The 27,568-nt window shown below is 38.6% G+C and overlaps 1 long non-coding RNA gene across 2 annotated transcripts; it reads right to left on the bottom strand.

Annotated features, from left to right (window-relative positions):
* Nucleotides 1-615: 615 nt before the first annotated feature.
* Nucleotides 616-27,568, bottom strand: LOC138685421 (uncharacterized). 2 transcript variants are annotated; one of them, XR_011324677.1, is made up of 5 exons: nt 27,343-27,568; nt 5,105-5,244; nt 2,643-2,724; nt 2,084-2,202; nt 616-721 (listed from the first exon to the last, which is right to left on the bottom strand). It is a non-coding gene; the product is annotated as an uncharacterized lncRNA (long non-coding RNA). The 2 variants fall into 2 exon arrangements; XR_011324674.1 differs by lacking the exon at nt 616-721 and having other exon boundaries at nt 1,857-2,202.

Here is a 27,568-nt window from a genome sequence, read left to right as displayed (position 1 = left end):
AACACTAAACATATTACTTTAGCTACTATTTAATATGAAATGCTGCCATAGTTAGGGTATTCTCCATCCCAGACAGGTGACAAACAATAAGCTAATAAGTCACCACATACCTTCTGATGCTTACCCTTGGGTTTACTGAACAATGCATTTTTTTTTTCCACCCTGCAGGCTGGTGCAGCTTCCAAAAAAAGGGGTAGGGCCCACTTTCCAAGATAGTCTGAATCCTTCTGGTTCAGTCATTCTTCAGGCTTAGGAAGAAGTTCCCCCACCTGCCAGACAGGCAGCCTAGTCAAGAAGGCTTTTATATACAAAACAGATTTCCATTCTTTCCATAATCTACAAAGAGAGGGTTCTAGGCTGTGGATTCTGAATGAAAAAGAGATGCCTAAACCTAAGAGAAAGGAAGGATTAGATGGGAGGGTGGGAAGAAGTGATGACAGCTGCATTTAGGTGCCTGTTTTGAAACCTAAATGTTTGGGTTCCATGTTGGTCACCAAACCCTCCCAAGTACTCCCCACGGTGTACATGGGTTGGAAAGTAGGCTTTGAAGCCAAGGGTTAGTTATCAAAATTTCTATCTAAATCAATAGCAAAGTTTTCATGGATTAATACCACTTATTTTGTTGGAAGGCGCATAACATGCAGTCCTAGGTGTTCTTGAAGAATCTGAATCCTATTGCTTTTTCTGTATTTACAAATATTTTAGTTCCTTTGTTCCTGTGCTATAAAAGAAAGTTTAAGAATGAAATCTTAGGTACAGGGATGATGGCTGTAGGCAGTCCTTAAGCCTCTCCAAAAAAAATCCAGAATTCAGAATCTTGAAATTTCTACGTACATTAAAATTAGTCGAAACAATTTACTATGGTAAAGAGAGGGAGAAACACAGAAATCTTTAATATAATGTGAAATTAGCATACTTTTTCTCTAGCTCCACGTTACAATAGTTTTTTGCAGTCTGAACTTTTGGTTTACACACACAACTATGCTATTATTCTAGAAAAGAGAAGCTCTTTTAACTGATAACAGCAGTTCTAAAATATCCAATTTAAAGAAAAATAAATGAGCTTACTAGTTATAAAAGAAGGGAGAAGAGGTTACATTTTAACACCATTGTTACTGAAAATCCTGGCACAGAGAAAGTGCATAAACAAGTACATCTTGGCAAAAGTATGAACAAAAAATTGCTAGCACACAGCTTTTCTTTGTTTGTTTACTGTTAGTATAGGTCTAGTGAGCACAAATGAGATGCCAGAACTACATCTACTCATCTGCCAATATAGAATGGAAGTCCTTGTACATTGCAAGTTCTTCCATGGGCACATACTACTATTGTGTCACTCTCAAAACAAAAAGAAAAAAAAAAAGTGACAAAGGCACACACACTTAAAAGCAGAGATAATGTTTGAAATAAGAAAAAGTAGTACTCGAATACTATCACTCTTTTTTGCTCAAATAGCCGATAGTTGAGTTCTTCACCTTTAGAAGTAGTTAATAAGCAAGTTTAGGTGTAATTCTAATTATAATATATCCCTTTTTATTTCCTATTTTCTCAGGAACAGATGCAACAGCAGTCAGTTTCTTTAATCACATATCAAAGTATCTTTATAGCTAATACTCTGGACTTAAAACCTCGCTTTCTTGGCTTCTTCCTAATGGGGAACTAAACACTTCTCTGACTCTTTCCTGCCTTTTCTGCATGCTCAGCTGCAGGATCCCAGCCCCTCTTTCTCCACTGTCAATATGCAATTGCTACTTCATTTTGGAAGACAGACAACCAGCAAGTACATATATCAGCTTGATAATACATTATCATTAACCTATATAACTTAACAGACATAAGAGAACTGTTGTAAACATTAAACATTTACCTAATGACAGGTAAATGGTTATAAGGACCTAGTTTATAAACCATAATTATAATATGCTTTATTATAAATTATCTGCTAGTACTATAACTGGATATGTTTTTTCAAGCATATTACCATACTGTTAGTATGTTCAGACAGGGCACATACTGTACAGGTTTCACTCGGTAATCAATAACCACCTGCAATTGCATCCTGTCAGATGAGATCAAGACTTACTCGCAGGAATGGAACTTCATCATTTCCACTGGTAATTTATAATCCAAACTGGCTGACTGGAGACATTGGTCCCAGCTGAAAGGCAGCAAGTGGCAGCAACCAAAGCTTGTCAGGTGTGGCTGTTGACAGTTAAGCACATTGAACTGTACTGAAGCTTAGAAAATAAACAACTTGCCTAAGACATTAGTGCCTATTGAGCTGTGATAGTTGGCAGTTCTGCTATCTTCTAATGGAAATTGGTATTATCTCCTCCATTATGTTGTGCTTCACCAGCAGTTCCCAGCACCTACAAAGACCCAGGCCCTAGTGTAGTGCAGTATGGCACTGGAGAGCTACTATTGTGCACAGTAGGAGAGGCAGGCCACAGAACTGGATTCACATAAGGAACAAAAAGAAAAACTTAGACATAATCTTTAACTCTTCCTCTGTACAATTTACTTCAGAATGGAGAGCAGAGATTAAGGTGCAAGGCTGGAAGTAGAAGCAAGTGCTTTTGAGACCCAAAGGTTACTCCATGTTTGGATGAAGAAGTCATCCATTGGCAAGCCACTCTATGTACCTGAGCAGGATGGGGACCACAATTAATTTTCTGGAGTTTCTTGAAAGGCACAGACTCTTCAGTGGAGGCACAAAACACTGATCTGTAAGTGGAAGAAGGATTGAGCTCAGCAAGTTGGAAAGCATACCATTTTCAGTTGGTTGTTTTTCATTTTTTTTGTTTGTTTCTCCACCTCCCACCCCCCCTCCAATAGATATATCTGCAAGACAGAATTAATGCTAAACTAGCATAGCCTTTTTCCCCTTCCTTAAAGCACCGTGTCAGTTGTCTAAGTTCCAAAATCCTTATTTCAGGGAAAACAGAAGTTGTTTCCATTTGCCTAATTATATTTATCACTAAAAGTTTTGCTGTACTTTTTAATGGGTTTAAATAATAGAACCCAGCATCCTTGCTAAAACAGAAAAGGATGGGGTGTGGGTAAGTGGCACAAGCAGGCGCACACAAGCATCCCCTCACAATTCTACAATATGTATCTGATTCTGCCATATGCATCTCCACTGTTCTGACACAGAGATTATCTTATCTTCAGTGACCACAATGTACAACTGTTTGTGCAGCAACAATACACACATGTTATTTTTAGTTCAAACATGTGGCACTACTCATTGTGCAGCTGCTTTCATGCATTAATGCATTGTGATACAAAACCCTAACTGCAAGAACCCAAATTAATTGCAAGCAATGAGACATTTTGGACTGAAAACCGCTTTTGGCTACATTGAAATCGAGTTGTTGACTTTTCAAGCTAAAAGAGATATGAATCATGGAAAATATTTCATTCTTAACCCCTCAAAGTACCCAATAATATTCCTGAACTAATGCAAAATGCAGTTATGTGTTGGCTTAGAAATTACAACTCCTCTGCCAAAGGTTAATTTAGACTATTCATCCAAGATTAGTTGCAAGTTTTTAAAACTGTAAATAAATTCTTGTTCCTAAACAGCACAGGTTTTCAAAGCAGGGAGTATAACCCACAGCCTATAAAAGGAAAAGATTTAAAGCAGAAATGGGACATTTGACTTCTGCATATTTGGAACGTTTAATCACCCCCTTGGTTATATGGAATAAGTTAGACTGGCAGCTTTTTCTTCAGCTCCTTAGTGAAAGTACATTTCTTTAATAGAGCCTTAATGCTTTGCAGGATAATTTAGAATCTAGTCCTGCATCTTTTACAGACAACTGTAGAACTCCTCTTTGTTCAGGAGGGAAGAGGCCCAAAGTTTGTAAGTGCCTGAAGGTACGACCTTAACTTTTTCTCCTGTTTGAACAATGGTGTGCATCTTCTCACTTTCATATTACAAGATATTAATGTATGCATAAAACCATTAATATTAGAATTAGTAGGAGGACTTTAATCTCATTCTATTAGAGAGTGTTATGCAAAACTTAAGCTGTTTTTATCTGTAAGTACAGGGAAAAAAAGTCTAAGGTATAAAAGGACTTTCTCAGTACTTCTACTGCTATAAAGAAAAGCAGCTGGGGAGGCAAAGTAATTTTTATGAGACCTATGTCTCAGACAGACAAGCTTTGGCAGATTTGGCTGCGACACTTCAAAACACTGATGCTGTTGATTCACCTCATACTGCCCCTTTGCTGCAGACAATAGCCCACATAAAATGAACATCCTAGGTCTGCCTTACACAGTATAATCTTAGCACACATTTACATTCACTGTCAGTTTAACTCAATTATTCATGCTGCCAATTACCATATTAAAATGAGCATGTGTGTTGTTCTGTTGTCCTGATCTGAGGAAAAAAATGGATAATTCAGGTCACTAAACTCTCTAAACAGCCACACTCACATCCACCAGAGAATCTTGTGTAATTTCATCTCATTTTCACATTTCTTTTCAATCTCTGAAATTTCTGTGAGTGCATGTGGGAGCACAAAATTTTAGTCCTGTTTAGATTGTAAGCAAGTGTGGTTTTGATAGGTTCACCTCTGACTCAGGTAGTGAGAAGCTTATTATTTACAGTAAGATTTAAGTTTAAAAATAGAGGCAATATAATATTTAACATCATTCTTGACGTCACTGGAGGAAATTCCTCGAAGTTGAGGATGGCAGCATTACGAGACATAGGCGAATAAGGGTAGGTTAGCACACAGGCCCACAGGTAATAAATAATCTACACTGCTGTTCAATATGCGTGCCAATGCACTGTTGCTGCCAGGTGCATCCTTTGACTTGAATGCTTTTCCAGTCAAAGAGTTTGGATAGAGGCGTGTCTTCCCTCAAAATGGCAGCCTACTTGCAGTGTTACAGATGGCTGAGATCTTGAAAAGTCAAGCACTATGTTGCAAGCAGTCAGGACAGTGTTTACAGTCTCAGGAGCCCCTCAGGCAGGAATTGTGCTTCCTGTAACCCCATTCTGCCTCACTGCACAGGAACTGGGCGCTCGTATTTAGTTCAACTGGACAATGTCTCTGGTCTGTCACAGCTGGACTTTAGTCAGTAATACCTTGGTGAACATACAGTTGTAACACTGCCACTGATCAGCTCATCACACAGCATCTTCCAGAGCAGGGAAAGCTGGTGTCTCCATAGCAGAACTCCTCCAGTCCAAAGACCTATCTTCTGTCGAGCTCCCAAAGACTTACTCTGCATGACAAAGAAGCACGAAACCTTAATACACCTGGTGGAGAGCCTGATGCCAGACTACTCTTTTCTCGAAAGTGCCTGTCAGCGGTAGCCTTTTTTTCTGAGCCTGTTTCTCAGTAGGCATTCACTATCACTCAGAAATATCCCCAAAATAAGCAGCTCTCAAACAAGCAGTTCAGTTCAGAGGGGCCACAGACACTCTTTTTTGTTGTTCCCTCAAGCAGCCCTAATTTTTCATGTGACAGCCAAATCAAAAGCTTTCTATATAAGAATAAATTTCTGTCCCAGCAGCTGTAAATCAGAAACTGGAGTGGATAACCCATGTGTAGCTATGACCAAGAATTCTTATCTGGTCCATTTAGCCTTTTTCGACCCACTAGACTATCTGGAGAGAATAAGTGACACTCCTGAATTTCAAAAATCCAAATACTCATTTCAAGGTCACAGTGATCATATACATCACTATTTACTGAACAGCATAAACAAGACTAGGTATAAGATGTACTCTTTGAGTTGTCCTATGGAAAGTATCATTCTGTTGAACTTGGTTTTGTACTCATATGAAGCAGTTCTAAAGTCTGCTGTAATTTTCTTAAACAGACAAGGACTTCCTGTGAGCCTGCAAAGACCACAGCAACTTACCACATCCAATGAGTTTGTCAGATCAATGAAAGCTTGCAAAATATCAGCCTCTGCGTATCTGCCTTGATAAAGGTCTTGACAAAATTGTTCCTGGGAATTTTTCAATAGTTTGCATCCAACCTGCACTAAGACTCTGGAATTCTGCTTCCCACATCATGCAGAAACAACAGGCTGTTGGTGGGAAAGCTAGTTGGCCTAGGCTACTTAGTGAGGATCTTTTGATGATCTGGCTGTCCATTCATCCTGATTGTCACTGCTTGTGACAATGTCATCTACAGCATTGCGTAGCCACAGCCTTTTCCTTATTCAGTTTAGAATAGAGTAGAATAGACTATTTCAGTTGGAAGGGACCTATAACGATCACCTAGTGCAACTGCCTGACCAATTCAGGGCTGATCAAGTCAAAGCATGTTGTTAAGGACATTGCCCAAATGCCTCTTGAACACTGACAGGCTTGGGGCATCGACCACCTCTCGAGGAAGCCTGTTCCAGTGTCTGACCACCTCTCGGTAAAGAAATACTTCCTAATGTCCAGTCTAAACCTCCCCTGGCGCAGCTGTGAACCATTCCCACGTGTCCTGCCACTGGATACCAGGGAGAAGAGATCAGCACCTTCCTCTCCACATCCCCTCCTCAGGAAGTTGTAGAGAGCAATGAGGTCGCCCCTCAGCTTTACTACAACACTTAGCAGTGGCCTTTTTTTCTGAGTCTGTTTCTCAGTAGGCATTCACTATCACTCAGAAATGTCCCCAAAATAAGAAGCTCTCTTGCACCTCTAGCATATCCTGTGATAGAAATATTGTAATTATATGGCACATAGAAGTAGCCTTACTTTCTCTTTCTGAATTCAGTAATTTCATGATGTCAAAAGAGCACCTGTGGGGCTAGAAGTAATGGTAAAGGAAGAGAAACTAATGCTGAACTCACCTGAGGTTTGGTAGGATCAATATCAGCTATTGGCCTCTCCGGTTGCTCTAGCTTATGTACCAGTACAACCTTGCACTAATACACCAGCTAGTGCTGGCCTTGCATGGGATCCTCTGCTACTTTCACTGCAAGTCATTTATAGTCAGGCTTTACAGAAAGGGTTGGTCTTGGTTTTGTTTTTTTCTTTTACACATTTTAGCCATTTTCACTGGCTGCAATGGTTTAGCTTGTAAGCTGAGACAGTATGTGACTACCAGGCAGAATAATCATAGGAATATGAGCTTGATAGAGACCCTAAGCTCAATTACCACTTTAGCTGACTGCAAAACTCCTGAGATAAACTTTTTGCTGGGATAGTAAAAAGTTCCCTGTAACTTCATAGAATCACAGAATCATAGAACGGTTCAGGTTGGAAGGGACCTTAAAGATCATCTAGTCCCAACCCCCCTGCCATAGGCAGGGACACCTTCCACTAGACCAGGTTGCTCAAAGTCTCATCCAACCTGGCCTTGAACACTTCCAGGGATGGGGCATCCACAACTTCTCTGGGCAGCCTGTTCCAGTACCTCACCACCCTCACAGTGGTTACTATCATGTTTCTATCCTAATTGTTTTGGCAAAACCCTCCAGCCAAACACGGGGACAAAGGGAGAAGAGGAAAGCACTGCATTTCCAGCACTGACTCCTTACAACCCTTCTCATCCTAGGAAAAAGTCCCTTTTTCTAGCATTGTTCCTGTTAGTATATTCTGTGACCTCTTAGTAATACTAGTGAAAATGAGTACGCTAAGCATACTTATTCACATTTAATAGCACATACTGAAATTACGTTCTGATAGCTATTTGGTTAGCTGTGTTTTGTGCCAAACACTTATACAGTCAGTACAAGAACCTGGTAGTCTAATCTGTAATACTGCTTTACAATGGGAAACTATAAAAATCCCCTTTTCTCTTTTTTTTTTTTTTTTTTACACATATTGTGGGACTATTTTACTTGGATGATATCCTCCTTTCTCCTCTTACCTGAAAAAAAAAAAAAAAACAACCCCAACAAAAAAACCCAAACCCCAAACTGTTGAACATTTTCAAACTTTCTTTACCTTAAAAATCTTCAATGCATTTAACAACAATTAAGCAGCTATCTTCACAGTTACCTTGTGATGTCTCCATTAACCCATGCCCATCTTCTGCTATTTATATAGAAACAATTAGCAGTAGTGGTTGTGCGCTTTGGATCCTGCTTTATCCCGTGCTTATTTTCCTTACCTCTGGGCTATATAATTTAAGATAGCAATATTTCTTCAAACTTATTCCCCTCTGAACAAATGAAAGAGCTTAAATTAGAAGTATTGTGATAATGTAAGCCATAATGGAGAAGGAGGGATCACAAGAACTTAACGGTTGAATAATCTGATTTGTCAGCATTACTTTGTTACATCCAGGATGTCCTAAAGCATGGAAGATACTAAAATACAGACACAACTACATCAAATGACATAAAGCTCATTAGCAAAAGGAATTTTCAGGACCAATGATCGTGTAAGTGTTGCACAAATGTGCACTAAATAATCAATTCCACAGTTAAATTTGTGTTCTATGAGAGTCAGCTAAAGCAGCTCAGGACAGGCCTCATACATAACATGCTTATTCACATCTTTTGTAGTAATTATTTTTGCCAACATTTAACTTACTTACATGATATTGCATAGCAACAGGTTATTCTATTATTTGTTCCCTCTTTATTTTTAAATAGAAGTACTACAATCTGTAACATTTCTGACTAAAAAGCCTTTTAGCTGATGATCACTCATATATTAATAACAGATAAAAACACTTTTCTAGACCTGTGTTATCTACATATTTCTTTTTGCTAAACAACTGTTCCTCTACAGATCTGCAATGTGCTTAGTGACTTAGAAATACTAAGTATTAGGTCACCATGATTGAGCCATATTAAGCAGAATTCAGGTGTGACTGAATCGCTAAGTGTAAGTGCAGAAATCTAGTGCAACAGCCAGCTCCTGTTCCGATACAAGGCCTAAAGGCATGAGATTAAAAACTCTGGGTTTGTGTATTGGCTTGAGGAAGTTGTAGCTTATGCTCGGAGCTAACTACGCACTAGTACTGCAACCTACCAGTTTTAATCTTACTTTAAATCTTTTAACGTTAGGGATACCAAAGAAATGGTCTGTGTTGGGTTTTTGAAGGATCCATGAGAACTTACGCTGTAGCATGATGCAGCAATATGTATCATCGCCACCATTTTCTCCTGTTTTCAAAATGTCTGGTAAATCAATTTTCCTTGCTCATGCTCATAATCTTGAGCACTAACAGGGTTATCTTTGCTGATAAAAGATCAGAATCTTAGAAGTACGTTATGAAGATATGTAAAAAAATATTACTTCTTCTATAGCAACCATCTTCCCTTTAGAACTTGTCGTGCCGCAAATCCAAAGATAGGTTATAGCACACTCAAATCCATCCAAAACATCCTCTCCAAAGGGTAACCTAATGCATAAATGGCTACACAGCCATCCCTCAGACCACTGTCCTACATGACTGCAACAATTAGCAGCTGCTGCAAACATGGAGCCTGCATTTATCCTCTTTACATAACCTTAATTACTCTTTCTTTCATTCCTAGTACTGCATCTGCTACTTAATAACATGAGTCTTAGCAAGATGGGTTGATGATTTAGATAGCCCTATGCAAGTATATTCAGTAACACAGAATGTGGTCTGTGATCCAAAGCAAGGATTTTGCTAGCTCTCATTATCACTAACATTTTGTGCTTTGCTTTACTTTAAAATGTTATATGGGACCTGAAATATTGCTTAAGTACTTTCCACTCCCTCATCCCACAGGGAAGTTTTCCTGCACTAGGCACGTGAATTTTTTTTTTTTTTATTTTTTTTTTTGCAAAGCAAGCATGAGGCTGTTATAACCATTGAAGGTATTTTCAAAAATAATCTTCGTTCACTGAAAATTGCCTTAGGAACATATAAACAAAAAGTAATCCCTCCCTTTCCCACCATTTTCAGTTGGTGCTTTAGGAGGTTGATACACAGCATTCTGGAATATACTTCCCAGGGCTAGAAGAAGAGGAGAGACAATGAGCTGATATTGCCAATCATTCTTCAGGGATTAGACAGTTTTAGCCTTTAGTGAGATGTCAGGTGAAGGACAACACATTTTTACCATAATCCTGGAAGTTTTTACGCAACAGAGTCCAAGCTTGTTGGCTTTTTCAAAGTGCAATGTTTATGTCAATTGTTCTCCCTTCACTGCTGAGATTTCTTTTCCAAGAGGCTGATATGCATGCCTTGCTCTTCCATATCTCATACTTCTTTCCAAAACCAGGCTTCCTATTACAGTGACTCCAAGGACCATGAAATATGTCCCATCCACTTGAGAGGTGGAGAACAAGAATCTTCCACCTTTCAAACTTGCCCTTTTCCTTTCTTAGTGCCAGGGTCTATCTAGCTCTTCACAGCTGTAAGAAGTGCTTGTAGCAGAGACCATTTAAAAGGGTCTCTCTTTTCCTATGCTCCTTTTTGAAACAAAATCTACCTTGTTTTCCATTCTGAAAACCATTTTAACTTCATAACTGTTGTAAAAATTTCACTTTCTGGGAAATTAAATGAAAAATCCCCCAGATTTTCAACTTGATAAAGTGGAACCGAGCAGATTCATCAAATGAAGAACACAAATAAGCCCAGAATTACATGGCAAATTGACAACAAATTTCCCCTTATTACTTGCAGTCCATGCCTTTTTTTTTTTTTTTTTTTTTTTTAAATACTAACTCTTTTTGATTCAGGGGACTTCCAGCCTCTCCTACCAGCTTCTTCCACTATTCTGTTTCCAGTCACCCTTCCCGTTACATTCTCTTTGGGGATTTCCTCCAACTTCACTACTAAGTTTGCTGACTGTAAAAGGTGTCTTCAGCTTTCTTCTACTGTGCAGAGCCTCCAACATCCTTTCGCTTCATGATGTTTCTGTCTAAAAACTGATTTTAGTGCATATTCTCCAGCGCCTGGTTCAGTTCCCACATAGTCAAGGTGAGGACTCCATTTATTAAAAAACACACCAGAAAAGAAGCAAAGAGGACTACATGGAGATAAAAAGGGAAGGACTGAACTGTTTGAGACTACAGAGTCTGAAGTCCTGACTTTAAACAGTACTGACAGACATAGCACAGCCTATAATTCCTACAGTACTGACAGACTTAGCACAGTACCAGCAGATCAACACCAGTTTTAAAAGAAAACTGTATGCTAGCAGAGCACTAGGAATAGATAAAGGGCTGAGAGGATAGCTCTACAACATCAGTCATTGACAAAATATTAGAAAAGCTAGATGGCACAGCAGACGCAGCAAGCGGCACTATAGTACTGACCACCATCAGTTTCAAAACTGGTCAGAAATGCAAAGCCTGCTCCTGGCAGCGCCCCTCACCTGAGGAAGTCCCTCGAAGCTCTTGTGCCAGGAACCCACACCAAGATGTACAAACTTCTCTGTACTATCTTTCTGGTGAAAAACAGACTACCTAATCAGAGCAGTTCAAAACCAAACATACCAAATCCCATATCATAAATACTAATTGAACTCTAGTGTCCTGACGTATAGCAATATCTTAACTGAAGATCCTCAAAACCCTTATTTTCACTCACACTGGTGATTCTTCTCAAATTTAGCAACAGAGAACATGGGAGAAGTCCCCCATCAGCTTCAACAGAAAGAGGTCTCAATTCAGGTCAAGAGCTAGGCTTGAATTTTCCTGTGTCAGTCACTTCCTGAAAAGTTTACATTTATATAAGTTCAGTCTTTCAATATTCATCCACCCTTGCAGTTTACCTTTTGGGAATTACATGCTTACTAGGTAACATCAGTGGAAATCCAGATCGCAGTAACATGAATAATTCAAAACTTCAAAAGAGGGAGGGAACCGTCTAGATGCACATCTTGACAAGAGCCATTAACATTTTCCAATAGAATTGAAGTACACAATGAATACACCCTAACGTGTCTGTCAGAAGCCTTCAATAAATTTTACCACTTAATCTGTATCAGACTGCACATACAGTTTTCCCTGCCGCAAGTATTATTCTCAAATAGATGTCAACGCTCAAGTCCTCAGCAGATGCTAGGCACCTACTTCTGTCTCAGGGGATCTACCATGCAGGCATCATAGACCTTCAAGAAGACCAGGGCCCTTCCAAGATGCCATCTAACCAGAGAGGAGCTGATCAGGTACTGCTAGTGCCCCACAGTTCAGGCTAGCTTGAACCCCCTTCAGGTTGCATCTCTGAAGGTTCGGATGAGATTCACAAGTGAGGTGTTCCTCTGCCCATCTTACTGGGGATATTCTTCATACCCAGACATATCACAGCTGGCTGGAGTCTCCTCAAAGAGACAGGTAACAAAGAATGTATACAGCCTGGTACTTAAGACACTACCTGGAATATGATAAGCCTAGGCTCAATACCCTGTTCCATATAGATCTAGATTCTCACTGTAGAGAACAGATTTACCAAGTTAGAAAAAAATTTTTTTTTTTTTAACATACAAACTGGTGTAATGAACAATGCTATGTTCAGAGACATGGAAACAGGAGAGCCACAGGAATATGCAAAGGAAAGTGATATCTCTTTCACCAGATGCACAGCTTTAAGACTCCCTCTAGTACTATGTTCTTATGTAACTGTACACAATATCCTTTTATATACAAATGTAGCTGTAAAATCTTGTTCCTCTCCCTGTCCCCCCCTACCCCGCCTTAATTTTGACATTTCTTAATACTGAGTGCCTGACACCCCAAAGACCTGGCATTAATATAATTTTTTGTGTATATGACCTTGGTCCCACAGGCTACTTTAGGCAGAAGAATCCTGCATCCCCATAAAACCTTACAGAGCAATTATTTACACTGCCTACAAAATACACTCCAGTACCTTGAGGATGAAGGATGAGCTATCAAGTTAGTATTTCAAACATTGTTCCTATGGGATGTGATCCTTATTTAATGCTGCAGCAGTATGGCTCTATGGATTTCAGTGCAGCACTTACCTATATCACCAGCAAAACTGTCTCACTTTTATCAGTGTGGAGTTATCAGACTAAAGTAAGCATAGATCAATAGCTAGATCATATACTTGGATGTATCCACCTATTTGCCAAATCCTGTTGACGCAGTTCTGCACATATGAGATTGAACTGTGGAGTCTCACATTGTCATTCTATACAAAACAATTTATATAGAAAGAACATAACTGCAGCAAAATCAGGACACTTGTACATGAATACAAAATTTGAGCCACCTCCATATTTCTACAAAACTGGAATCCGAAACTTTCAAGCTTAAAAATTTCTCACCATAGAAATATTTTCCTTCCCTCTGAGAAGCGAGGGGAGCTTTTTAGTTGGGTTGCTTAAAACAGCTGGTCTCTAAGCCTTTTCCAGTTTCCTAGAAACTTAACCACCCAGCTAGTTAGAACTCCTCCAGGCAAAAGGTTTCACTTTTCTAATGGTGTAGTATCTCCCCAGATAACCCTAGTTTTAAGCCAATTTATAAAGCAAAAAACATTTACTATGGCCACCACCTCTGTGCTCCTTGGTTCTTTGCCAGCAACAGGTCAGCACAGCTACATCATCTTCTACCAGAAACCCAATTTCTTTCTGCTGATTCTCTTCCACCTAGGAAATAAAACCAGAAGTTTTTTTCTGTTTGTCCCGATACTGTGCCGTCTACTTTCTGTGGTGGTGTAATAACAAAGGAAGATGCAAAACTTAGCTGTCTGTGTATTTAGCATCAATACAAATGAATGTAAACATTTCTTTCCACTGACCTCATGCGTTTAAACTAAGTTTTTACTGAAATTTGTAGTTATGTACTGTGCTTGAAGAGCTGTTTTGATAAGAAAACTATGTTAGACACTGTTCTAAAGTCATCTTCCTAATCTAATGAATCATTTAGGGTCACCCTGAAGAGATGGACATGCAATGTTTTTAACACTCATCTGTTTACCTCAAATTGTTTACCATGAGTGTCGTCTTTTTTTAATAGCTCCATTGCTGAGCATAATTATGAAATCAATGCTTAAAATAAAAGAGTATTCTTAGCCCAAAATGTAACTGATGCCCAAAGCATGCCTTGAAGAAGAAAACTGCAAGCTAGGAAGGTATACAAGTCACAATCTAGTATAAATGCTAATGTGCTTAAATACTAAGAATCTAGCTGAAATAAAAGATGTGGCTTAATTTCTAGGCCACAAGTCCGGGTAGTTGTGTGTTGCTTTTACACATGAAATGTTGTTAGAAAAGAAAAAAAGATTTACTCCACACTTCCCATTTCTCTTCATTTGTACAATTAACTCACAAATTAGACTTGGGTAACACATGCAGAATTTTCAAAGCCTAACATTTGCCAAAATATTAGTTGTGTATAATTTAACTGGCAAAAAACAGAATCAGGATGCGTAATGCGCATACTCTTGGCAGTTTAGCCATCTAAGAGTTAAAACAAGAAAAAAAAGCTGGTAAGTAACTGAGGGAGAAAGGAATCAATTATGACTGTTTTTTCAAGGCAAGAATTTCTAAATCAGCTCCACTTTTTAAAATAGTCCTATGAATATGCAATATCCAATTGGAACCAGGCAAAAATTTCTCAAAAAGGAACGCAAGTAGACAACTGTTTAGGAACAGTCAGGAAATCTATTTTAGCTGATCCAAAGCAAGCTTTATAGTCTGCTTTCTCCATTAAACCCCATCAGACCACCATTTTCTTTTCTTTTTTTTTTAAATTTAAATAATCTTTATTTTACTTTCCTTCAGATAAAAGAAAAGATTAGCAAAGAAAATTTATGATTTTTCTGTAGGTTTTATAGGCTGTGGAGAAATTCTAAGGTATGTCTTGAGAAGGAATCTTTTCAAAACTGAACAGTAGCCAGTATTCAATACTTTCCAGGTCCATACTTAGCTAATGCTTGATAAAACCAGATAAAATTAATAATGGAGAGAAGAAAGAATGATAGAACTATACTTTTTTAATACATTATACATAAAACCATGTCTTGCACAACTTGGCACAGTGAGAACTCCTTTGATGCAGTTGAATCTGTAAAGTTCAAGAGCTCTGCATTCATATCTATCAGGGCAGAGTGGGCCGGCGGCTGCAGCAACCACTAGCCTGGATATTTTCTTGAATGTAAAAACTAAACAAAACTAAACAATCCACCACAAATCTGAAAAAAAGGAAAATCAAGAATAAATACTCTACTGCATAGGCCTACAAAAGATTCTCTAGGGAGTACTAACCTTATTACGCAAGTATTTTTCAAAGTATGTACACTGCTCTGGGGTTCAGCATTTATCTTAAAAGCAGAAAATGTACAGTAAGTCGTGGCAAATCTACAATTTGGCTACACAGAGGCCCAAATACTGACTTTTCCTACTTGGACGCACCCAAAAGAAAGAACCAACAGTAGCTGCTACCTTAGAGCGTGTGTGCTCAAGGTAATCATAACGCAGCTGCTTGAACTTCCCGACTACATAGGAAAACCAAATTGTGCTGCTGGCAGAAATTCCTGTGTCAGGTGCATGTCTTCTGTGTCCAGAGCCAGGGCTCAGCTTTTTTTTGGCTTGCCTCTTGCAGCTAGCACTGGTAGGAGTACATAACTTACTTCTTTTTAACTGTTATAGCAGCTCCTGCTGCTCTGCCCTCTCACGGAAATATACCTTCTTCTGTCTTATATTGATATAAATCTTGGAGGCCCAACTCCTAGTGGGTGCACAGACTCATATCCTCCCCTTTTTACTGTAGGAGTGGTATAATAATTGATCTAAAAGGAGAAATCAATGCATTGCTCATAGTGACAAGAGAGGACTCTGGCAATCAAGGAAAAACTGAAATGTAATGCACACACAGAGAAGGCAGGGGGTGGATGGCACATTCTCAGCTTGCAATTGCAGAATTATTTTTAGATGTTTTCCTGAGAAAATACACAGTGTGCACATACCATGCGATGCTGCGAGGAGTATATATAATGATAGTTACATGGGAACAGCGAACTGAGAGAGGGTGAGATATAGGTGCGTAAAATTCCAATATACAGGTCTACTTTGTTCTTCTATAATACATATTTTGAATATTCAGTCTGACAGTTTACCAGTGATTCAGACTGCATAAAGAGATATTAATACAATGTCCTGGTAGTACAAATACTTGATATTCACACAGAATTCAAACAAAAAAAGTATTTTGTGTAATTACAGAAACGTACAATCAGTTTAACATAAGGCACACAGAACCAAAAAAAATCCCAAACTAATAAACTTCTCTAATCACAACTCATTCATCAGCTTTCCCAGAGCACTTGTTTGCATTTCTAGTGTCACCAGTGATGATGACAATTAAATAATCTTCAAACCAGGATTTACTTAACATGATAGGACTGGACTGCAAACATGGCTATTCAAAGTTGTTTTTTCCCCTCTTCCTCTCTCAGCTGGAATAAAACAAGCTACTGATAAGCAGGACAATCAGAAGCGCTATAACATTAAAACTGGGATATTCGTCATCTCACTTTGAAAGATGAAGCACCCAATTATAATGGTGGGCTATAAAGATAGAGTTGAAATTCAGGTTGTCAAGGTAGTCTAGAGGAGGTACATGTTATAGAAGTAGCTTGCAGCTGAGTGCCTTACTCTCTTTGGACCTTAATAAACGCAGGCTAGAAGTGCTATAAACCTTAAAGAAGTGATCAGCTGCAGTCTCTAGGAGGCTTGCATGACAGTCTAACATCTGAGACAAGAAGAAATAAATCATAATTGTCCCTTCTGGGACTCACACTTATGGATTTGCTGTAAGGGAAGAGTCTAGAAAAATAATAGTCTGGCTAAAGCAGTATTTCTTATTTGTGGTATCAAACTGAAGTTGAAAACAAACACAGACAAAAAGAATCTTTCTTAGTTTTTGCAAATCAGATGTGAAAAACATTTTGTTGTTCTCCCCATTGGCCTGTTTTATGCCAAGTGTATTTTTGGTTACCACAAATGTCTCGTACATGGATGTATTTATGAACATCCATACCTGTACATTCAGCTTCACAAAAGGGTCTCTTCTGGATAACAAGGAGAATTTTCTCAGATTTCTATAAATGTTATCCAACTATCCTGGGTTTTTTATTGCCTCATCTAGTAGAACAGAATTGCCTGTGCTAGAGTCACTCTGAAGAGACCTTACATAAAAGGTTTGGGTAAAGAATAAACTATTCATTAGCAATCCCAAACATACACAATGTATTACAAAGGCAGGTAAACCAAGGGTATTAAAAAAAAAAAAAACCAAACCACCATCCTAAGATTTTTGGATCATATCCCAGGGACTTCTCTCACATTGTGGTACTGAGCTGTAATGCTGCTATGGTGTTTTTCAATCACGTAACTCAATCCCCTGTATTGTAAGATCTTTGTCTTCAAGTTTGCTATCAGCAAGCAGAATCCCAGTTTAGGCACAAATACCTCTCCCTCCCAACCTTCCCACTTCTTTTGTTTTGTCCTCCTTTTCAGAAGCCCAAGTTATCCCATGGGTCTCCATTAGGAAAGAGGGATATCTACCTAAAAGTGGTACCAGTTATTTACTCACAAAACACAAAAAGTTTGAATTCTTCTCTGCAATATAAACTGCTTCTACCTCCTTAGAAATGCTAATATCCCATGGCTATATGAGCCATGGTCATCTGCTGTCCTCAAACAGATGTTTCACTAAGCTCTAAATAAATCATTAGCCCACAGTGAGATAAAACGGTCTTTCTGGCATCACACAGCAGTGTTCAAATTTCAGGGTGAAGGCTTTCCACACAATTAATCATCTATTTCATGGGAGCATACATACTGAATCATATTTTATATGAGCTTATGAACAAGATTAATGCACACAGCTTACTACAGGATCTTGACTGACTTTTGTTTGGTTTCAGTCACTGAGGGGCAGATCGGTCTTAGAAGGAAAATTTACCAGTGACTTTTTGGAATAATGGCCTAAGCATGAAATCCCACATTAAGGGCATATTTTAACTGTTTCACTTTCCTGTTCAATGAAACAATCAGCAAATAGCTGAGTGAGATAAGGCTTGTGTGTATTTCTAAGCAAGAGGGAAACTCTGAAATTAGCAGGAAATATTGAGTGCTTATTGTACAGTAGGAACTTGGTAGCCATAGTACTCTCCTTATCACACTGCTATAGTTATGCTCATAGAATTTTATCTTTTTCATTGAGAAAGCAGTAAAGTATGAAATAGGTGTGGTTCTTACTAAATATTTGTAACCTGGGGGCACTGCACAGTGCAGGCAGAATCCTGTGCTTCTCACCCTTTCAGGTCCAGGGATATGAGTACTTCAGGATATGGAGAGAGAATGGAGAGTTTATTTTAATTCCTCTGTAGTTTTAAATTTTGCTTTTGCAGCAATATAGTTACAAGAGTCACAAAATACTGCTTCTGTTATGTCAAAAACTAAAATCTGCTTTCAAGTGGCAGAGTTTACAGGTTTTGGCCCTGTTTGGCAGTGCTGAATAAGATAACTGCTTGCCCTCTTCTTGAACAACATCATGATGGGCCTGCGTTAACTATACAATGTTTCAGACATCATCAATAATTGTTCAGGTTCATTCACTGGTTTTTGTCCTACTCTGCCAAACAACAAATAGCTTACGCCATTTTCTGACCTATCAGAAGCAAGTAGAATGAAAGAAATCTGCTTTTTAATTTTCTTACACTCTCATCTCTCACAGGGTTCGATATTTACATTCTAATAACAAAAGAAAAAGACACCAATAATTTGTTCCACCTTGGTGAACATTCAACAGTTTCAGTTTCTGTTTTTGGCTGTATTCTACCATAGAAATCTTTCCCACCATCAGAAAAGATATAATAGCTTCTGGTTTAAATGAACTGAAAAAATACTATTAAAAAAAAGAAGCCATGAATAAGATTATGCTGAGATATGATTTTAAGACAAGTTAGAAAAAGAATAAGAGTTTCAACATGTTTCTGCAAATATTTTGGCCCATGTAAGTAATAAATACATTCTAATTGGAAAGTAAACTGCTTAATGTGCTTCTTCCTGACAGCATATTTGTGTCAAACTACATCAGGATTTTCCTTTGAAGGACCTTTCATAAATGGAGACATATCAGGTTCAGCTAATCCTTGCATACCATGCTCTGTTTACTGCACTCTTGAGGAAAAAAATTGAAATATCTAACTTCACACTGATGTGGGATCATCTCCTGTTAATCTTGTCCTTGTAAAAGGACCCATTCCATCGACTTATGCAAATAAAGAATATAAGAGAAAGAGGTTAATTGGTATTCCACTATATTGCATCAGTTTAACCTGTATATGCCTCTGATCTCAAAGAGCTTTTAAGTGCTGGTTAGGAAGGCAATTGGAAGTTTAGCACCTTTCACAGCTGTATGTTTATTGCATTCTCCAAACCTAGTCCTGTGCCCCATTCTGATTTCCCAAACATTTGAAATAAAATAAGTTCTCTTTTTGTTCCTAATGGCACCAGGTGCTAAAAGAGAATAGGAAGCAAAGCCATTTAAAAAAAAAAAAAAGTTTTGGCAGGTATATCAGATGAATAATTAAGTGTGCTCTTTGCTCAACAGTGCAAAGAGAAGTTAATTCCTGAAAGTTTTTGCTAGGAGGCATTGTGTAGTATCTCCAAAGTATGTGGGGTAAGGGTGGGGGCTGGGGACAGGAGTGATCCAAGGAGAGTTAGGGATTAGATTCCCGAGAGATTGCAAGAGTCACCTAGGGTTAATAAAATGAACAAAGTAAGGGAAAACATTGCCTGTAATGAAGTCTATTGATTATGAAACTGCCTCCAAAGAGAGTAGTGTTTGCCTTTTAAGAATACAACCAACCAAAGCACTAAAGACTGGCTTGTAAAAGGACACAGCTGTACTAACAGAGAGTGGGACTTGACCTGGGGAGATTTTTAGCTTTTTAAATTTTTTATGCATAGTGTTGTATTTGTGTATGAGTGCAAAACATAATAAATGTTTTTACCTGTCCCTACACAAGTGTTAATGTCATTCTCTGCAGGTGCCAGCTGGTATTGTGGTTTGCATGAACAAGCTACCCATCCCATCAATCAAATGTTTGCAATAGCTATAGACAAACTCAGTGTTCCACATGCATTTTACTACATTGAAAGAGACTAGTGTAGAAAGCTGCATGTTACTCTGAGAGCCATAAGTCACCAAACTCCAGATTCCCTGTACCTGAAATCTTTAACCAGTCCTAGAAATTACATTACTTATGGTTGTGGGGGGGGTGGGAATCAAGCCCACGCTGACTAGGGGGTATTCGTGTTTCTACATCCATAAAAACCAAACCAGTTTTTATTCCAGTATACTCACAGAAGATTCATCTACAGAATCATCTATTTAGTTCTTTCCAAAGAAACAAAAATAAGTTCCTGGCCTCATTGGGAAGTCCCAAAGATTAATTCTGTATTGTGAAAGACAACTGTGTTGTTTCTTTTCTGTTTTACTAGAACCCATATGTAGGAAGTCAAAGCATACATCATGCTGTTTGAGAAATTAATAGCTTTCTAGAGAGAAAGGGTAATAATTCTGTTCCCTCCCTGCATCTACCCTCTCCCCCAACAAAATACTTTAAGTCTACCCACTCCTTGACCCATATTCTCCCAAAACATTGATTTAGGGGTTTCATGAGCAAAAACTTAGAATTTTAGCAGCCATATGACCTACTCCTTGACCAGAAAAAGTGTGTTATACACAGATACAAATTAGATGGAAGAAAACACTACTTAGCTTATTATTGTTTTAATAAAACAATCAATGATGTTAAAGAAAACATTTTGTCTCAGTCACAAGTGATCACAGCAGGAAAAAAAAAAAAAAATAAAAATCAGAATTGCATGTGGTTGCACCTCAAGTCTCCTAAAAGCTTCCCAAAATGGCATTGCATCCAAAAACCTACAGGCCCAAATTCTTTCCTAATATACCAGTGGTGACTTCAATAGAGACACAGGTTCAATGAATAAATCTTGATCAATCCCATTTAATTATGTATTTGGTTCACTGTTTCAGTGTCATCAGTTCCCCCTACCTTTCTACATAAGGTTTTGAGGGAGTTCTCCTTCTCCACCCTCACTCTCTTATATAATGTTACCGGGTTGCATCTGAAGTTTAAAAATCAGTGGTCTGATAAAACAATGTGGAAAAAACATCTGGTTCTGGAATCAGATGTAGGCTTTCCACACCTCAGCCACACAAACTGTGGTGATTTGCAACCAGAGTCTCAGAAACCAAGTCTTGTCAAATTAAAACACTTGGTATGAGGACATGTTTCTTCGTAGGCTGCTACAATGCAATTTAAAGAAATGTTCCTGGCCTTGTTTCCAAAGAATTATAGCGGACCTTGTGGGTGTACCATGACTGTTGCATAAACTGTCAAAGCTGACAAAACTAGTAGGATTTTTACAGATTGTTGAGAAAATTCTCGTCAGTCAGTGAAACAGTTCATCTGAAACTCTACGCTTACAAGGATAAGGAAATAGAGTAGCTATTTCAACAAAGTGACAGAAAAAGGTGGTGTTACAAAATAACTAAGAATCTGTAATCTTCTCAAAGAAAAAATGAGTACCACTCATAATTTCTGTGTTTCTAGACAATAAACCCTTAAGTCAAAGGAAATTGTACCTATCCTTAATAAAGCTTCACTTTAACATCTCCAGAGAACTAAATCAATTCCAAAACGGGAGTTACGTGTAACTGAACTTGTTGCCTTCCAGTCACTCAGTAACTCTCTACAAATATTGCACGGCACTTAGTGGGATTAGGGCAAAATAAATCATAAAAGACATTAATTGCTCAACTGTGAAGCATGCTGATCTCTTATTGCTATAATCATATCAGGTCACCATTAAATTTCTGTGTTGGAAGTGCAGATCTGATGATATTACAGTGCATATTGATTCTGGCTGTTTGCTGGAGATAGAAGTGAAAGCCTTGGAGAGCACTGGAGTGAAGTAAGACCATACTAAGTAATATTTAAACTAAAGTAGAGAGTTTTTCATATCTTGGTTAATTGTTGGGGATATTTACACAGTATTAATTATTACTAAATGCAGCTATTTGATATACTATCTGAATAGAACTTTGTTGCATAGGTTCATTAGCTAACTTTTAGTTAATTTATACCTGAAGGGAGACAAAGACTTTCACCAAATGCTATTTTCCCAAAAAGTACAAAGTTCCATGCTTTAGTGCTCACTTACACAACCTGAGTATTGTCTTCTGAGCTAATGGAATGAGGAATAATTCAGTTTTAACTTCTTTCAAGTTCCAGCTCTTACTTTAAGAGTTACCAGAGTTTCTCATTTGTAGCTGACTCCCCCCCAAAAAAGGGCAGAAGGACAGACGAAGTCTCCTTCTGGTATTCATTATTCTCTTTTTCCAAATAAGCACAGGTGGTCACTGCTGGATTCAAGCATTTTCATGCTTCAAACCACACACTCTCTTTTCCAGATATATTTGAGCAGAGTTAAAGATGGCTAATACTCGAAAGATGGCACCACACTGGATTACCAAGAACATTTCATCCTATGCAACAGTAAACAACAACAAATAGAGTTTTCTCCAATTGAGGAAACCATGCAAATTTCTGTCTTTTAAGAAGAGATCAGGCCATGCATGCGCAGCTGAAGGATCTCAACTTAGAATCATATTACCAGAATGAAAACAAGGAAGTTTTTTGGAGCTAGAAAGTAAGACTGACTTTCCAGTGCTCCTGAGAAAAAACAGTGTCTAAACCTGGCAATTCAGCCGTAACAGGGCTTGCCTAGACTGCCTCCCTTTTTCAGTGGTCTTTGTGGTACCTAAGTATCCAAGAAGAGGATGATATCACTGTGGAAACAGCAGATGTTTCTCTCTGTGCCTCTATACAGGCAGACATTTGTAGAGAGTATTGTCTTCTGGCAAAACTATTTTTCTTTTTTCCCCTCTTCTAAACATGTTCTATATTGAAATGGCAGGATAGAGGGGTGGTGAAACTCAGCTTGGTAGTACCCAGCTCAAGAAAATACATTCAACCCCTGTAGTTCCTAGATACTCAACAGTATTATTCCTTTCAAAAGAAGAGAACCCAAGATCCAAACTAAAAAACCAAAAAGTCATGGTATTTTTGCCCCCATTTTGATTGCTCAACATCATAAACAAGACAACTACTAGTTAAGTCAGACTTGGTAACTAGATGTACTGTGTATGAATATATACCCAGCCTAACATTAAAAGCAAACTCTGCAGCAGCTGCAATATTTTAAGCAGTTACCACTAGATCTTTTTCAAATATATCTTCTGAGTCTCCCAGTAATTACTAGCTGTATGCAACATACCATTTTTCTGTCTCGTTAAGAACCCAATAGTATAATTACATCTCATGCAAACCCCAAAACTGTTTATTGTAACTTGTTATAAAAGATATAAAAATAAAAACAAAGCCTTTGTCTCCAATACAGGATTAAGATGACACACTGGGAACACACTTGCCCAAATCAAGACCTGATCTCATAGATACATCTAAGCCAAACAGAATGTGGCTAGATCAGTTATCTGTGGATCATGTGTGCTCACAAGAGAAATTTGGTGATTGTTCAGAAATCACAGACTTCATAGAACATGTGTGTGGTGATGTTTATTATAAATGAAACTACTTTGCCTAGAAAGTTGAAGTAAATGGCAATCCCACCAACTGGCTAAAACATGAGTGGCTCTTAAGGAACCAAACTATCCAGTCAAAAGAAGTGCTTCACTTTCAGTCCCAGTAAACTGAGTATCAGTTGAGGCAGCAGAAATCATGTAAAATACCCAGCTTTTCTACTTCTAGCTGTCATTTTTCTTCATGGCAATTCATCCCTTTCCTAACATTTACCACCAAGGCAAGAAGAGGCACTGGAAGAAAATTCAGAAGTGACCGCAGCATTTGCGAAATAAGGTAGCAGTGCACACTGAATTCCCAGCACCCGCTGATGCTGGGGTAGAAAGTAGGTTAAGAAGGCTAGGCAGCTACAGATCTGAGCTATAAAATGCAATCCTAGCTTAAAGCTTTTCACATATATCTTTGTTTTTCGATCCTTTACCTAAAATCCCGATTGTAAACACTTGCTAAACAGATCCTTTTGTTTCACTGTTAAGCCTGTATAGAGCTAGGGTGGGGAGGAGGAAGAAGACAGGAGATGAATCAGAAGAAAACTGAGGTTCTTAACAGCATCCAGGGGCTAAGGAGTGTTTCCTGTCAAGGATCAGCCTGCAAAGAGCTCAGGTGGGACTTGTACCGCCAGTGACAGCTTCTGGGAAGAAGCTCCCTCAGGCAGGTATAAATCAATAAATACTCGGCTGCAAAGGAAAGGTGGTTGAGAGATATACCAACAGTTCTGGGTGAACTGCATGTTATTATAACCTCAGGCAAAACGAAGCTGACAAATGATATCACTTTCAGTCCCAAATGGGTGGCACGCATCCAGGAGAACACACTACATTGTTAAGGACCCTAAAAGGAATGGGAACAACGCCATTTATTTTAAAGTCTGAAATCCACCTCCAGTGTCAACACTTAGCCACTGAATGGAGGTGGCTTATATTTTCTTCATGGTATTATCCTAGTAAGCAAGTTTATTAGCAATAGAAGTGACAATCTTTAAAGCAGTGATTAGAAATAACACAAAGTGATTTTTAATAGAGCACTAAAACTTGAAAAATAGCAACAGTAAGATCATTCACAATCTCCGATCATATTACTCTTGCCAAAGCAATACTTGAATGACTTCAACTCTTAATTAAAATCAGCTAGTTGAAGCAGAGGAATATGCTGTCATGCACAGGAAAGAATTTGGAGGAGTTGGTAGCACAGTGCTGTACTACTGAGTTTTAAACTGCTCAGCCACACTTGGCCAATTCTGCCTACCAGCTCTCGGGTTTTGCTGATGTTACGCTCCTGCTTAACTTGCACATTTAACAGTTTTGCTATTTGCAGTTGTTAGGAGATACCCTATTGTCCAGCTGGATTCGAGTCCCCTGACTTTTTCTTCCAAGTTTTCAAAAGCCTGACACAGAAGATGGCCAAAGCCCTCAGAAAGCAGATTCTAGCCTGAAGAAAAATCAGCATTTCCTCATGTGAGCTACTGCAAGGAACGTCTCTTCTGAATTGAACTTGCACACTACTTTGGCTTTGCCATCTCCAACACCTGCACAGTAGCATGTGTACGTAAACCCTTTCAACCACACATACAGAGCATAATATACACCATTCTCTTCCTGGAAAGAAATCTGGGGGGCAAGAGGGAAGAGAAAGGAAAGCATTATGTGAGAGAGTAGTGACCTTGGTTAACCTAATACTAGCAGATGCTCAGATAGCATGGCAGAGTCGATAATGGTGCAAAGCATACAGAACTATAGGGGCACAACTTTCTGTCTGAAATGTGGGTTTAAAAAAGGATGAATTTTCTAGTGTAAAAACAGCTCAGATGACACTCAGTTCTTTGAGAGGCCCGACTGTATATTCTTCGTGGAAACACCTTCACAAGAAAACTTACTGGCAGTAGATATGATAGCCTTTAAAACAGCTATTGGTTTGAAAAGAGACAAGTTTTCAAATTCTGACACTACTAGAAATGCAACCATAGTGGAATAACAAAAAAATAAGTGTTCCTGTGTCTGATCCAATGAAAACAAAGTTTGTATTTCACTTATCTGATAATCACAAGTTGTCCAACTGCTTCAGAAAATCTTTAAATCAATCCAGTTGTAAGCATGACATTCATAACAGAATTCCCACACAGTCAAGGAAAAAAGATTCCCAAGTTATGAGTAAGCCAGGCTGAGACTGATCAGAAGCATAGAAAACAAGAACCATAAAGGATTTCTTCATTGTTTGTGCTGCCAGCTTTTGCAACCTGTCCTTTTAATGAACATTCTTCATTTGGGAATTCTAAATATGAGAACTATTCCAGATCTAAGATGGCAGGAGGAGCACCAGATTTCACGGAGAGGACAAATATGTCCACCCCCCTCCACCCAGCCCCCCAAAACCCCGCATCATATAAACACACCATAAAACTTCCTCCCAACTTAGCAGGAAGTCCAAATATATGTGCTCCATGAAAGGCTCTGGCCATTCTGTAAGTCAAGCTGGAGCAGCCTGGTCTCTGTGTGCTATCTAAGAAAAACACCATTTAAAAATATATATATGTATATAAACAAACATATGTAAAATTTAAACACCAAGTATCTTTGTTGAAGGTTGGATGGCAATTGGAATAAATGGGAACTAATATTACATAAGGTGTGTGTAATTATTATTTTTTAAACATCACATCCAACACTGAACAAGAATTCCAGGACTATCTTAGATTCTGGTATATGTTATTTGTGAAGCTTCACTATCAGCCCATTCCCAGTTTTCTTGAATAATTTCTCAGCAACTTAGCAGCATTCTACATAGGTCTCCAGATTAATTTATCTGGATTGACACCGATGCTTTCAACTTAGTGGTATTTTGTCACTTAAAGAAGCAAATATGCTAAGCTGAAAATAAACATACACATACAGGACAAAAATCCCTTTTTTTCTCTCTCACTTCAGTATGGTGAAAGTGCTCTCTAATATCCTATTACTCCTGCTTGCATACCAGTTTTCTTCCAGCCCTTCCACTTTAAGTTCAGGCTTCACATCTTCACTTTTAAGGCTCCATAAATCTCTGCCCTAACAAAATCTGTCCTTATTGCCTCATGTACCATGGGCCTTGCTCCACTTCATTAGACCTTTCATCTCCTTTTCTTCACATGCTTTTTTCACGCTACTATTCCTGTTCTTGAAGGTATCCAGTGCACCTATTTGCTCATTCTCCTATGTAATCCCCTCCTAAAAATTATTTAAAACAAGACCAGCAAGATATGTTAAACATTGAATTCAGCAAGCTTTCTTCAGTGTAACACCAACCTAAGCCCATATTGGTGCCTTACATGGTGCTGTAGACCTTTCCTAGGACTTCCTCTTTGTGGGACCTGAGTTGGGAAAAAAAACACCTGGAAAGAGATTACCTGATTTTGTCTAGAAGTCATTCTGCCTCCCCACTCTTCCTGCACTTTAATTGTAAAATGTCAGTTATGTACCAATTCAAAACAACTACTAATAAAGTAATTATTAAAAATAGCTATTAACATCTTCAGAAATGCTGTATTTAAGCTTACGCAAATATGACGTGTAGATGCAGAAGTTTCCCTAGCTGCGTACGCTGCAGCATTTACAGAACATCTTAACACAAATGCCTTTAACTCCCCCAGTACTTTATGCTACAACCCAGTGTTTCGCATTCTGAAAGCAGAAATGGAAAGCAACAACGCTGTTTATCCTTTAGAATATTTTTTTTTTTTTTTTAAATGGGTACAAAAGGTAAATAATCATTGCTTTAGAGGCTGATTTGGTGCAAAGCAACTTACTGTGTGAAGCCTCCAGTGCTGCTGCCATAGTAGTGCTCCCAGGCTGGCCGAGGTCTGCTCCTAGAATGACACCCGGTGGCCACAAAGACGAACAGCAAGGCGTTCTCCGGGCCCTGCTCTCGAGGGTAGGGGCCACCACTGCGTTACAGCCAGGCATCAGCTGGAAATTCTTCACAGGAAGCTGCAAAACACAGCAAAACGCGGCGCGAAATTCAAGTTAATATAC

This window comes from Haliaeetus albicilla, chromosome 1 (assembly GCF_947461875.1).
Source record: "Haliaeetus albicilla chromosome 1, bHalAlb1.1, whole genome shotgun sequence".
Lineage (NCBI taxonomy): Eukaryota > Metazoa > Chordata > Aves > Accipitriformes > Accipitridae > Haliaeetus > Haliaeetus albicilla.
The sequence above is the reverse complement of the archived record's forward strand: the minus strand, read 5'-3'. Positions and strand labels throughout refer to the sequence as shown.